This window comes from Pezoporus wallicus, unplaced genomic scaffold (genome assembly GCF_028554395.1).
Source record: "Pezoporus wallicus isolate ANWC-B61680 ecotype Strahan unplaced genomic scaffold, APGP_CSIRO_Pwel_v1 contig_5785, whole genome shotgun sequence".
Classification (NCBI taxonomy): domain Eukaryota; kingdom Metazoa; phylum Chordata; class Aves; order Psittaciformes; family Psittacidae; genus Pezoporus; species Pezoporus wallicus.
The window spans coordinates 3,914,813-3,929,961 of NW_026641150.1; the positions used below are offsets into that span (position 1 = coordinate 3,914,813).

Consider the following 15,149-nt stretch of genomic DNA (forward strand, 5'->3'; position numbering starts at 1 on the left):
AACCCAAACCATTCTGTGCTTCTCTGATCCTATGATAACAAGCCTGAGTTATGCCAGATGAGATTCTGGTCAGTGATTTTGAAGAACTGGATGTTTTAGAGGGTTTTCCACTGGGTCATATAATAATTTCTTTTTTTAAGAAAAGAGATAAATATGATTTCTTCCAGTTTTAATCAGGAATGGGCAATAAATGTGATCAAGAAAATTCTAGTTTGAAGCTGTTTATGTGTGGAAATAATAGTCTGTTTGCAAGCGGTAGGCTGGCTCTGCACGTGTATGTGCTTGTGTGCGTGGAGCTGTATTTATTTTTTCCTGTCACTCTCCTAACTTGTATCCATAACTACCCACCTTGTTTTGTCAGCTGACAGCTCTTTTTAAGCTCCCTAACCCATCAGCACTCCAGCAGCAAGCTCTGCTGAAAGCCCTTCTTTCTGTCCCCTGTCTGAGGTCCAGAGAGCAGTGTTTGGAGGCTGCGGAGCACAGTTGCACTTGTTAGAAAATTCTCTTTTTCCCTTGGGCATAGGAGACAGAACAATGAAGGACCCAAGCCCTGTTCAGCATGTGCTACTGCTGCTCGAGCATCTCAAGCACTTGGTGCAGGTCTCATCTTGCAGCTTTTTCTGTTGCTTTTGCTTTAAGTAGGTGAGGCTAGAGCCCGTGATGAAGAGTGCAATGTCACTGTGCTGCCTATTCTGCTCCCACGTCCGAGCCAGTGCCGATGGCACACCCTTTGGGCCTCGCCAGAGCCATAGGGCCCTCTTGTCCTCTGATGAGCTCAGAAAAGCCCTTTTCCTCCCACAGACAGAGCACTCTGTGTTCTGGCTGGGAAAATAAGGCTGTGCACGCTTCCATCCCCAGACCTCTGGTAGTGATGCTTTCAGGGGACATCTTAAGGCAGTGGTTGTGGTCACAGCGTGATGAGCACTGTGTGGGTTAACCCTGCAAAGAGATGTTTTCACAGCTTCGCAGGTGAGTGTTGTCACTCTTGCACTTATCCTGGTACTTTTCCGAGGCTGCAGGTGCTGTCCCAGTGATGACTGCCCTGCACATGTAGCCTGTGGTGCTTGGGGATGTATGGCCACAGGGCAGGAAAAATAAGGTACCTGACTTTGTGCTGTTAACATTCCTCCAACAGTTTTTAAGGAGAAAAGTGAGTCATGTTATTTAATTTTTCCCATCCTAATAAGGAGGAGCCATGCTTTTTCACAAGTTATTGCATTATTCCTCTGTCCGGTGTGGCTCTGATTTAGTGCTGGATGAAGCTCAAAAGGAGGATTAGTGTAGATATACTTCCATATGCTTGGATGCATTTCTGAACTGTGTCTGTACCATCTTCACTGCTTTTGATGGAAAAAGCTGGGCTATAATCCTGATGAGAACAGGCTTCCTTGCAAGATGTTTAGTATTTCCTGCTTCCATTTGGGCCAGGAAAACAGCACATCCAGCCCCTTTTGGCCCTGCAGCTCTTGGTCATGGACTTGCCTGAAATTCAAAAAATCACAGCAGCAGAAAATGAATGGGGGAATAAAAGGAAGTTGATTTTTCTCCACTTTAATAAAGGATAGGTTAGGGTTTAGTTCTGGTTCTGGCAGAAACTTTGCTGAGGAAGGGCATTAGTAGAATGTTTTTATTTTAATGGAATTGGTTCATCCATCTTTTGGATGGTCACAGTGGAGCGCAAGTCCGTTTTTATGGTGCTGAGTAAAAGAGCCTGTGCTGCTTTTTAAGGGCAGTACCTTCTGGGAAAATTAGGGCTGGCTGTAAAACCCATATGTATTGTATTCAAGCAAATCAGGAACACAGGAAGGGAGAAAGAAGAGAAAGAGCAAAAGAAGGAGGGAGGAAGGCTTTCCCAAACATAAGCTGCTACAGCGAGTTGTGCTACTTCTTGGTGTCACACATGGGGGCTTCACTATACTAGCATCTGGTAATTTTTCTTGTTGGTAATCAAATAGTTTAATAGTTAAACACCAAGCCACACCGAACTTGATCCTAAATCTGCCAGTTAGGGACTTTCTTCTTTAGTCTTTATATTTTTTTTTCAAGAATTTCCCAATAGTACTGTAATCAGTTGATTGTTTTTGCTGATTCTCCTCTCCATTACAAGCGTTTCTGAGTTTATGAATGAAAGCCTATGTTTTCTCAACCAAATGCTCCACTCCTCTCTCTGTTAGTAAACTAACGTTAACTTACAAGATTGGACTGAAACCCCAGGCTCTGCCAGCTGGATGCTTGGGGAGTCCAAGCTGGCTAGGTAAAGAAACACCTTTTTCACATGCCCCGGTCCGGTTCCTGCGTTGCCCCACAAGTTTTTCTCAGTACAAAGGCTGACATTGTCTGCAAGGAGCAACTCAGATTACGGCCCCTTCCAGCTGCATTGCTCCTGACCCTGATCCTGCCCCGGCCTGCCCATGCTCTGCCCTCCCCACATGCATGGAGACTTCAGGAGCAGACCGCTGTCTGCCAGTGTTGTCTGTTCTTGAGGGTGGCCTTGGATGCATTTTAAAAGGCAGTGCAGATGCTCTGCAGGGATAACATGGAATGATTATTTTAGGGCAGATTTTCCCCTAAAAAAATAATAGTTCTACATGCACGCAGTTTGATCTTCGCACAAAGGATTTATATAAGAACTCACTTCTCTCTGTCAGCTACAGAAAAAAAAAAAGCAGCGCACTGGCGGGATTTAGGGAACTGTGCAGTATAGAGGATAGCAGCAGACAAAAGGGAGTTTTTCTTCTAAGAACATCTGCACAGCTGGAGCTCTGGAAGTGCTGCAGTTAGAAAGCCTAGGTGTTGCCTGGCTAGGGCAAGGGACAATGTCTGTTTGGCACCCTTCTGACATGCAAATTTGGCCGGTGGTTCTTAGAGCAGTCCTCAGTCCTATCCCCTGCTGTGTACACACAGATGTATTTATATTATTTTGCCACCAAATGCCTGGTTTTGGGAATCTGCCACCCTCAAGGTAAACTGTACATAAATGATCTGAGGGTAAGGGTGGAGGAAAAAGCTGTGATACCTTTACATGCTAAAGTAGATGTAAAACAGGCAGAAAGTTCACCTGGTCTCTCAGGAACAGAATTGCTGCAATGACTGTAGACCAGCATAACATCCCAACTGCTAGATGCTCTGCAAAAATGTGCCCATAGCTCAGGGTGGAGAGACTTAACGATAAGTCCACTAGAGAAACAACCTCATCAGCTTAGCAAGGGCCTAGTAGGATAGGGAAGATGCTCCCTTTTGGAACCTGTACCCCCAAAAGTCTTTCTAAGACCAGGTCTCCACTGTATGAGTGGAGACTGGCTAACTGTTCGATCTGTGTTGTGGCATGAAGGAAATGTGCATATGAATCTGAAGTTACTTGGATTTTTGTCTGTTTCAGGACAGACAGAGATGGCCCCATTCAGCCATCTTTGCGCTTCCCGGGGAGTAATCCCCAAATCCAAAGGCAGATCCTAACAATACAACCTGTGTGCTTGCCTTTAATATAGCATGATTTTAAAAACTGAATATAAGCAGCGATGAGGCTTTAGATCTTCCTCAAATCTCGATGTAACTTTGAGGTTGTCAGACAGTACTGAAATGAGAGATCTGGAGTAGGAAAATTAGCGAACACAAAAGTCATGATATTTACTCAGTTTATGCATTTTCTCTCTTTTTTTTTCATAAAACCTGCATAACTGGCATGTAATTGTTTTGCTAAGTGAGCCTTGAAAGCAAAAGTCTTGATAGCTGTCACATATCTTCTTTGTAGTACAGTGTGTTGTCCTTATAAGCTAATCAGTAGAACTTGCTCAGAAGAACTTAATCAGCAGAACTGAGCATATTGTCAGTGCTTAACAAATAAGAAATTATAATAATATCACCAGCTCCTTTTGACACAACCTATCAAACTTTTGCTTTACTTCCAGAAGTGCCTTATTTGCCTCTCCTTAGGATTTAGTACCTACTACAGCCCTGCTTACTCTGGTTGAGAGGACTCGTGAGACGACTTAACACAGTGAAAGTATTGATTGAAATAAAATTTTGACAAATGGCAGAAAAAGAATCGTGAGAAAGTTCTTGGACTGCTCCTTTGCACTTACTGGTGTTGCTTATAAGACTTGAAAATTGAATTCAAGAATAGATTTGATCTGTTCAATTGTTAAAATGTAAAAAGCTTTTCTTACAAGTTAATAGAATCACATTTGAATTTCCTGATAGTCTCTTTTTCAAAAGACAGACTCATTAGGCTTTCCTTACAGAAAGGTGAATGTATCCAGAAGAACATCTATTATTATTAATTATTTTTATTATAAGGAGCTTGGGTAGCTCAGAGAGTTGTTAATATATCTGGGGCTATCACTTCTTTGTCACAATTGTAATTTGGCCCAGGCTGGGAGTTACTGACAATACTTTCATTTTCTGATTGTTTGGTAGTTTATATGCAATTAGTTGGTGGGGTTTATTCACTTTCAGCAAGACGTATACCCATTTTATAAAGAAAACCACCAGGTCAGCTCAAAGTTGTCACTAATTGTCACAGGCTTAAATGGAACCGTGTCAATTTATCCCAGCTGAGGATCTGACCAGTGATCACAACTGGCATTAATTAGCAGACGTGTTATCAGACTCCATGGAGATGTCCCGGGTTGAGTGGCAACAGAGGCGCTCAGCCGCCACGGCAGGTGGAACTGTGCCAGTTTGGCAGTTGAAGGCAGGTGGAAAGTCCAGGTCACCCCTGACAGAAGCATGGTGATGGCTCCTGCCACGAGTCCCAATGCAGATGGAGCCCCAGAGCATGGAAAGGCTGGTTGCATTGAAATACAAGCCACACAAGGCACCTGGGAGGGGGGAAGGCAGGAATGCAAGAGCGGAGGATGCTCCAGCACTGAACTGAATTCATTCCTGAAGTTGGGTATGCATGAGAGATTGTACTGTTAGTGCAAAGAGAAAGCCACTGTCAAATGTATTTGGGCTCTGGCTTTCTGGGTGCACCTTCTGAACTGACACTGCAGTGCCAGTTGCACGTGTGTGACAGAAGGGTGGGGGAGACACTTCTAAAAAGAGGGCATCCTAAAAAGCAGTAGGATTTCACAGTGGCTGCTACTGACACCCACAGCACTATTATGGATGTAAACTAGGGGTTTGGACTATGACCAGGGAAGTATCTTGAGCAGGTCATCAGGGTGAATGAAGAGCAGAAACATGACACATTTGAGAGGCTGTACCTTTACCAGGAGAAGGAACAACTTGCCATCCTCCCTCTGCATTTAACTGAGTGCAGTGTGGGTTAAAACCAAGCCAGTAACCTGTGCAGATACTCCTTGCTCAATAGTAGCCACACCATCTCCTTTCTCATGCCCACCCACCACCATGGGATGGTGGGGGGGGAAAAAGCTGCCAAGTTAATGGTTTTTTGAAACAATGGAAACTTTGAAAAGGTTTCTGGTCTCTCAACGTTCACAGGACAAACCTGGATCTCAGGTAGCTCAGGGAGTAATCATTTTAGCTTCTGGTGCAGTTTCAAAATTAGCTCAAGTTAACTGACCCTATGCTTTTTGGTGCACTGGGAAAAAAAGTCTTTTCACTGTGAGAGCCTTTTGGGGTAACCCATGAAAGAGAAACAGCAGAAAATTGAGGGTTAAGTGGTACTGGGAATGGAGAGGTCTATAGGCTGGTCCCAGGCCTCTGATCCAGCTGATGGGATGATGCAGAATATCTGAAGGAGGTGCAACAGTAACCACCACCTGCAAGACCTCTGTCACCCTTTCTTCACACTTCTCCCACCATTTTAAGCAAGATGTGAAAAGAGGTCTAGTCACCTATTTGCTGTGACAAATCTGTTTCTCTAAATAGCCATTTCTGGGCCCAAAGCCAGAAAAGGAGATGACTGAGACTTATGTGGAACGTAGATGTCAAAGTCCAGGACCCCAGTCCACACTCTTCCAAGTTCACCACCCCCATTTTTTCTGAATTAAAGATCTTAAGACATCTAAAATCTTTCTTCTGCTAATGCCCCCTGTCCAGAGAGTCACCAGCTCAGCACAGCTGAACTTCTCAGTAGCTACTCCCGATTTGCCTCATTAAACTATGCACTGCTTTGCCCCCATGTCTACAAAGAACAAACTGGCAGAGCATGTGTAACACGTGCTCAGGACTGAGCAGTACACAAAGTACAGCAGCTGCCTTCACTGTCATTCAAAGTAAATACATGCAAAGACCACCTGAGCTTCAGGGGGTCCAAGCCCTAAGGATCTCTTATCTGTGAAGAGAGCAGGAACCCTACTCAGGAAGCTATAAGCTAAGTATTGATGGGGGAAGATATTTTCCTTACTTCCTGCAGAAGTGGTGCTGATACACATAAGGTTCTCTGGAAGGAGTTTAAAGCAGTAGTGTGGAGAATAAGATACCTTCTCCAGCTCTCCTCTGCTGAATTAGCTTCCTGTATGCTTCGGTGTTTTGGATTGGTGCAAGATAGAGGATTTCGTTAGGTATACTCATTGCTGTGTAAGGGGTTTCTAAAATACTGGCTTCACAGCCTAATGAAAATACAGTGATTTTTCAGAAAAATCAGCAGAACATATCCTCAAAGGATATACAGACCTGATGATTATTGGAGTTTTAATTAAAATAGCAGGTAAAATAAGTATTATGGTGTGTTATTGTTTCTAAGATAACAACAGAATAAGCGTGCCCATTTCTTTCCCAAGTGCAATTTTCTAAATGAAAAAGTAAACATTAATATCTTCAGAGATCTTACTGATCTTATACGATAATTTAGAAAAATATCTCTATTAAGGATAGTTATATATGCTTTTTGTTGGAAATGCAATCACAGGATATGCACATAGATGCAATCTGTAGACAGATTAAGTAAATTAAATCACTCAATGTCTTTTTTCAATAGCTCTAAAGTTAAAAGTAATTTGCAAAGAAAATACTCAGTTTCAATTGGTTTGTAATATCTGTTAATGATCTTTGGAAAAAATTCTGATAACACGCGGGAATTCCCTCAGGGACAGGGTTGTGAATAAGTGGATTTTTTTAAGTTTGAGATGTCATTAGCTAGTGATTTTTTGAAGTAAAAAGCTGTTACAGAATAAATTGCAGAGGTATACAAGTGAACAGGACAATCATTTTTATGAATAGTATACATTATTTCCACTGTGCTTTCTCCCCCCCAAGAAATAATTTACAATCTAACTTGCCATTACAAACATCCTGGAATCACAATTGCTTGTGTATTTTGTGCTTACTGTATGCGTGTGCTCTGTCTTTATACAAAAGTACAGATTGCTGGTGTAAAACTGGTAGTGTAAGTGGTTTGCTCCTTTTAATATTTTTTCTTTTCTTTTCCTCAGTAAAGAGCTTTTCCAACCCACAAGACTGAAAAAACTTCCCATAACTGAAATGACTCCAGCACAGCTATTCCCTAGAAGACATCCCCCCTGATTTCTTGTGGGGACTGCAATATATCTGAAGTTGTAGGTAAGTGCAGTCATGAAAAAAAGGGCCTCTATTTTCATGGTACCATGTTAGCACTGACAACTTTTTAACGGTTCAGAGATGGATCAGATATCTATCATACGTCACCACAATAAGGTAACATTTCTTAGGACAAATGAGATCTCTCGGTCTCTGCCCCTATGTGAGGATATATGAAGTAGAAAAGAATGACAGAGGCACTGCAGAGTACACCTGCCCATGGGGAACATTGCTGTGCTTCTGATATTCAGAGGTATAATTGAGCCATGGGCAGTTGAGGATGTCTCTGTAGGTGGGTCTAGGTTTAAACAGGGACAGGGGACACTCTGAAGGGATGCTGGTTGGGGTAATGGACTAGGACTCCAGGGTGTGCTGCCATCCAGATCAAAAGATAAGGCTAGTTGCAGTCATTGAGCCTTTGTTTTCCACACTTTCCTCCAGACCTCTTTCACCCAAGACATTACTGATCTTGGTCTGCTTTTTCCTGATCTGTAGACGGGGCTTAAGACACACCATGTTAGCATGAATGTGATTGCTGCTTTCAGGGTTCCCACACAGGACTGGGGAAAAAACAATTTGTTCAGCTCTAGAAAGAGATGTGAACAGGCACCAGTTTGAAAAGCTTCCTAGTCTTTCCTCATCCTCTGAAGGCCCAGGGTAGGCATCCATACCTACCCTGATGATCCATTGTAAGTTAGACAGTCCCTCAGTTCCCATAGATATATGTTCAATGGTGCTCCACCCTGACTCTGAGGGTAGTAGTACTCTTGCTTGGCTGCTTCTTAGTGGTCGCTGGCACTGATCAATCCTAAAATGCCTTTACTTTGACAGAGGCCAATAACAGACAATATGAAATAAGGCTTTCCCTCCCCACTGTGTCTTTAACAGTGTAAGAGTTGACTATGGATGAAAATGCCTTCCTAACCCTGTCTATTGACAGGCATATGCCAAGAACTGCTGGGATGATTAGGCATTATTACATAATAGCAGCTAGTAAAACTCTCACAGATTTTTTTAAGGCTAGGAGCAACCATTATTATCATCTAATCTGATCTTCTGCATAATACATGCTATGGAATTGAACCCAATCTGAACTTTGTGTGAAGATTTGCTTTTATGCCTAAAACACCTCCTTACTTACAAATATGATGCTGTTTTTCTCAGTACTATCTGAGCAGCAGCAAGTTCCATTAATTAACTGCACATTGTTTGGAAAAACAATACCTCTTATCCGTTTGAAATTTGATACCTCTTCGTTTCACCTTGCAGGGTAGGAAAGGTTTGGTTTTTTTTTTCCTTTGCTGCTAATTAGGTTGGAAGATCACGAGGGCGAAATGTTGTTTATATTATAGTCATGCTTAAGTAGAGCTCTGACGAAGCCTGGGGATCCCATTGCACAAAGTGAGGGAGACTGTGCAAGCCCTTCAGGACTGAAGCTATTTGAATAGACAAATGGCACATTTTTGTGGGAGCTGCGTGATTTAACTGGAAAAATTGTCAAGCAAGTCAATGGATTTGTACCTCTGAATCACCTATGCTTTTCTGAAAAACTCATCCAAAGTCTGAAAAAAAAAAAAAAAAAAAAAGGCATGGAAAAGCAAAGTTTCTAAAACTGAGGCTGAAAAAACAGATTAGGATATAGTCAGCAAACAAATAATATGTAGCTCTGTGTCAGGTCTGCTGCCCATACATTACATTGGCCTCCAGTGGCAACAAGTCCTCTAAGGAGAACAGGGTACACTAACAAAATATCATCAATGTCTGCTTCATGCAAGGGCTCAAAGCCTTCCAGAAAAACTGTTAGGGTCCAAGGACATCTTCTAGATTATCCCAGGCAACAGCACTTGTTCCAAGTTTATGGAGAGGGTTCATGTAGAATTTGCAGTTCCATGAAGGCACAACTTCCCTGAGAGAGAAGCTGGTGCTTGTGTTCTTTATTCTCAAGAAATTTCCCACTCTTTTGGCTTTTATCATTTTTATCACCATTCTCTGGACTTGTTCTATTTCTACTTTCTTTTTTTCAGGGTTGAGGTGTCCAAATTTGAAGACAGTATTCAAAGTAAGGATGTGCCACTGATTTATATAATAGCATTATAATATTTTCCATATTATTCTCTAAAACTCTTTTCTTCGTACAAACCCCATAAGATTCTTTTTAATTCTTTGAACTACAGTACCTTTTAACATCTGTAGTTTACTCTGATCAGATTTTGACAAAGGAATAAAAGGCTCCATTTTTCACATAGAATTTTATTTATTGTTTGAACTTTAGAAGAGAAATTGGTTAACTTACAATTTAAAATTCTTGGCAATGTAGACCATTGGGCAAGGATTTAATTATCAAGCCTTCTATGCTTTCTGTAGAAATGCATGAGGCTGAAAGTTGGTGCACAAGGTCTTGGCTTAATAGACTTTTTTGTTTTATAAACAAAACAAAAGACTTAACTGGAGTTGCCAGCATTCCCAAAGATGTCAGAAACGTCATTCACCTGTGACCCCTTCCTGATGAAACATGCTAGGACCATGCGTTTACATTACAACGGGGACCACGCGCACATACAAGCAGTACCTGAGTTCTGTGGTCTCCTGTTTATTGCACCACACACCTCTATGCCAGGCCAAGGGACGACCCTTTTGAAAATGAAGTGCTTGATGACTGCAGAGGGTGAGGATCTCACTTTTGTGTCACAGCTGTGTGTTACACCTTCATCAGGATATTAAAAAAAGCTCAGGGAAAACAGTTACATCTATTCTTATTGCCTAAGACACTTCCTGCAGCTACTGCCTTTCCTTAGAGTTACCAATCCAAGTGCTGACCCTTCCTGACCCTACTTATGTTGTAAAAGCTGACAAGATTACAGCCTGAAGCAGTATAGCCACAGGCTCAATACTGGCTACCAAAAAGTCTGTTTAGTATTTTCAAGAAACACTGTTCTAAAGATTTGCAATACTTGCTGTTAGATATATGGACAACACCAGCACACAGCCCTGACCCCTGAACATTCAGCCCCACTTACACAGAAATCTGTGCCTCTCAAGGGGCCGACACTGAGCTGCCACAACATAGTGATTCCCTACCTGCAACTGAGCTGGAATTTAAGCACCGTTTGAGCATATACACTCAGATATTAAGTAAAACTCTTTGAAAACTACAGTCATGAGTTCAGAATTCATTGTTTGCTTCTTTCATTAGTTGCATTACTGCTTTAGAAATAGAAAAAGCTCTGCCATTTCTGTGTTTTATATATATATTCATTTTAGTGTAGAGAATCTTCTTCATTCTTCTGTGACCAAAGCAGTTTTTCATCAGAAGGTATTTTTAGATGAACTGTAAGTTTCTTCCCTAGCAAACATTTTGGCTTCACTGTATGAAAGCAAATGCACATTACCTGGGATATCTCAAAGGCTAAACACAGGTTTAAATATCCAAGAAATATTAAGGGACCAATCTGGTTTAATTTCATATACATTCATACAATATACAATAATAGTTCTTGTAGAATGGTTTGGTGTGTTTGGGTTTTTTGGTTTTGTTTTGTTTTTTTCATTTTAGAATAGCGAGGACATGGAAAAGACGTTGAAGTCCTATTGCTCCTGTTGGAAACTTCTGCTGACTACAGCATGAGTTGGATTGGGCCCAGAGAAACCAAATACACACAAGTAACAACGAGTTGGCCATACAAGCAAGGAAAATCACAGGTAACAGGTGAACACAAATTAGCAATGTACCTTTTAGGTCATCCAGTACAGTTCCCTGATACCATGAGATTGTTTCCTATGGCATATTTTCGGTTGTTTTGTGTGCATAGATTAAATGTCCTAAGTGATGCCATGTCCCCAGGGATAGGCTGTGCTGTCTAGAGTATATTGTCGTCAGAAGGTTTTTTTTACCTTTCTTAACATCATCATATTTCTTCTAGTTACATCCCTTTGCAAACTCCTTATTTTCCTTCACTGATGCAATTTTCTTCCAGTATCTTTTAACTGCTGTGTTTAGTTAGCATAATGCCAACCCGTAGCTATTTAGATCGTATAATCTTCCCTAACACATCAGTCCTTTCAGTCTCCTGGTTATTCCTTCTTTCCTCTTGTCACACTCCTGCCTGTCAGTATCTTTTTTAGTTCTGAGATTTTAAAGATGTGATGCATTTCTCTGAACTAATGACAGATTCAGTATAGAGCTGAGCACCCTCAATGTCTTCTCACTGAAAACCCCTGATGTGCCTAGGGAAAGCTGCCAGCAGTCTGGACAGACACACAGGTAGTAAGTATCCTGCTCAAACCACTTCCCTTGTGCCACTTATTCTGTTGGCCAACAAAACCCTGTTAAAACAGTTAACATAGTAGTCAAAAACCCCACAAATACATGTCATTATAGATTTGTTTTATTTCTCACAATATTAGGAGATGAAAGTAGCACAGATAAAAAAAACCTTTGTTACTGTTGTTGAGATTTTCTAACTCTTGGTCATGGACATCACAGGCTAAAAATTAAGGAAAATGCCATCTTCCATAACTGTATCTGAGTGTTAGAAGGGTACATTGTAGAAAGTAATTATAAACATAGTCACAAGCTTGGCTGTTCACTTCAGGCAATAAATTCTGATCAACAAACAACACCCCTTTAGTGCTAACTGAGATCTTGGTTGTAATTGAATGTCTTTACCTTTGTGTTCTGTTGGATTGGAGGAATATAATTTTAATCTGCTCTCTTTAAATTTTCATTAAGGAACGTTTCAGCTACCTGCAGCCTCATCTGATAATGCTTAATGATATCACCTAGCTCAGTCTTCCGTGTAGTAGCAGAAGCTTCTTTAAATTGGTCAACTGTATGGAACATTGTTTTCAAGTTTAACTCGGAATCAACCTTTTAAAACAATGGCATCTCTAAAGACAGTTTATATACATAGTGCACACATACATGCATGCATTTATATGTGTATGTATGTGTATGCATATATGCACATAAGTGAACACATGTACAGAAACGTTAATCTTCACCTTCTTGAAATCATTACAGATAGTATTAACATAAATGTGCTGTTAAATTGGCAGTGTTATACATTTTTGTTGGAGTTTACTCCTGTAACATAAAATCAGAAAGATAAGCTGTGAAACTCATGCAGCTGATGACATAATGCTAGGATCTCGTGATGCTGAATCTCATATTTCTAGGAGTGTGGGATGGATGTTCCTTGCTGAAATAATTATACTGCCTATTGCAATATATGTTTCCTTGTTTTCATGTGGGCACTGGGATGTCCAAACCATTAAACGTATATGGTATAATGAGTCCTGTGTTTCTTATTTATTCTAAAGAAGGCATTAATTTTCCACTGTTGTTTTATTGTATAATAAAGCCAGCTAGTCTAAGAATCTGTGGTGAACATAGCAATAATCTGTGACAATATGCAAACTTACATTTAATAATGATGTCCAAATGTACATGTGTGCATATAAATATGCATATATGTATATACAAACACACATAGACATATACACAAAATAAATGGAAGCAATTAGAATGTGGCAGAAATAAATTCAAAGATTACCTGTTATGGCTGTGTGAAGGGGTAATTTGAACTATAAAGACATGCAAGAAAGCATAGCTCAATACACTCCATTGGCTCGTTCCCATTATGCTCAACAGCGACAGGCTGTATGCTAAGACGGGGTACCAGCAGACATTCGTAATGACAGCTGGTTCAAAACAGAGCTTTCAAAATAGTGCAACACCCCTAACTTCCTTCCAAATCTTGGTGCTTGCCAGCACTTAACTGAGGCTGGTTCTTAAGGTCAGATATTCAGATTAAAGTTTTTCAGAAAGAATCTGGTTATGTTTGAACTGTATATATGTTCAACATAGGCTCTTTGTTGCCTGTGAATTTGCATTTGAGCTCAGAAATGGAATATTCTTGGCTACTACCTGCAAAAATGATGGATGTTTCTCCCTGATACCATGCCCTATTTGCCTGAGATTGTGTTCTATTGAGTTCTTCTCTCTCCTGTGGACTATATAACCCACAGTATCCAGACAGTAGCTGTTTCTTTTTGCTGAGACAAATTAACTCCCTCAGTCTCTGTATTGAGAAATGGAGGAAAAGTGGCTTCCCTTTAATGTCACCCACATCACAGCCACTATGCTCAGCCAACTAGGAACACAGCAGAAAAATACTTCAGTTGTCCTGTGTGACTTTTTCTGGTGGATGAGTATAGAATCTGGAAATAAACATGTTCCTCCTTTGCAAGGAAGTGCAAACAGAGTTTATCTATTTGCATTTGAACTCAGTGAAACATAAAAAGGCCCAGAAAGCAAGCTTGAATATAAGACATGAATATAAGTAAAGCTAAATTTCACTAAGCTAAATTTAAGTGAAATGTGCCACATTGTTATAATTACTGCATAGAACATGCGCTAATTAATTGTTATGCTGTGCTGGTGAAATAGTTATGTATTCCATACGGGGCAAATAGAGGAGTTTACCCTGGGACGCTATTGACTTTGCTGAGAAGCCAGTATGTGGGGAGCATGCCACGAATAACCTTGTGAAAATTAGGCTGGCTAACTGATTTGGTCTTAGAAATGACGTTTCAGGGTGGTTAGAAAAATATTTTAAATCTGTGATAAATTTTAGATGTAGCACTGGACTACTAAGTGTGTGCAGGGTGTCCAAAATAGTTTTTCATTTACCATATCACCTGGGGACCCCAAATGATAAGTATCATACCTTCACAGGAATTCAGGCAGCTAAAAATGCTGCTGTTTAGGGATCTTCAGAACTGCCTGGAAACTTCTCTACAGATGAAATCAAGGAGACCTGGGCATCAAGGTGCTTCGGAAAAGCATTGACCAGGTGCCTATGAGTCTCCTGGGGAGCTGACTCATTTTAGGAGTATTGACCTGGCTTCAGCTGGAGGTGCCTCTAGGGAGATGTTGAGGGGAACAGGATGAGACTGTGCTCATTTCTGGAGGAGATATGTGTCTCTTGGAAACCAGAAGGCTTGTGCAGGTCTACTTCCCTACAGAAGGCTTGCTTAGCTTACTGATACCCGTCCTGTTAGCTCCAGCATGGTACATGTGAGTAGTGTGGGCCACGCACTCTGGCTGGCGGTGCTCCTGTTTGCCATCAGCCTTCTCTCCTGGATCAGGGCCGCTACCGATTGCTGAGGGGTGGCCAGGAGCAGCTCCCTCTGGTGAACCGCTTTTGTGCTTTTATCTCCCTCTTCTTGGCAGTAAGCTGCCACTGGCTCTCAGCCATGGCCCTCTCGCCCTCCCCAGTGCCCAGCTTGCATGCTCAGCCAGCGCCTAACATCTCTTCCAGCAGCTGGCCCTACTTTTCCTCCACAGCTGGCTGCTGCCCCCTACTGTGGTAATTATTATTTATTATGGATATTCTGTGTACATTATGTGTCCAGAGTCCAGTACTGTCTAAATCACTACCAGGGTCCCACTGTGTGGGCAGAAACATGCAGCAACACATAGTTGTTCCACATTGGTATTCACCCGACTCTCACACAGGGAGATACTGAGGGGGAAAGAGTGAAAGTGGCTTTTGGCACCTCTTAGCACTATCTGGTGTGACATGTACGCTGTCTTGTGTTACATGAATCCAGCAACAGCACAGCTGAGTGCAGAAGGGCTTTTTCTCCACCTTGCTATCAATGACAGTTCTCCTGCTATTCTT

The 15,149-nt window shown here is 41.4% G+C and overlaps 1 long non-coding RNA gene across 8 annotated transcripts in view; it reads left to right on the plus strand.

Annotated features, from left to right (window-relative positions):
• Nucleotides 1-12,756, plus strand: part of LOC130606198 (uncharacterized) — a 39,849-nt gene extending 27,093 nt beyond the window's left edge. For 6 of the 8 annotated variants that reach the window (XR_008973895.1, XR_008973893.1, XR_008973898.1 and 3 more), the window contains 3 exons: nt 7,341-7,467; nt 9,489-9,523; nt 11,018-12,756. This is a non-coding gene — a long non-coding RNA (uncharacterized LOC130606198). The remainder of the gene's footprint in view (nt 1-7,340; nt 7,468-9,488; nt 9,524-11,017) is intronic. The other 2 variants (XR_008973896.1, XR_008973894.1) reach the window with 2 other exon arrangements.
• Nucleotides 12,757-15,149: the final 2,393 nt, after the last annotated feature.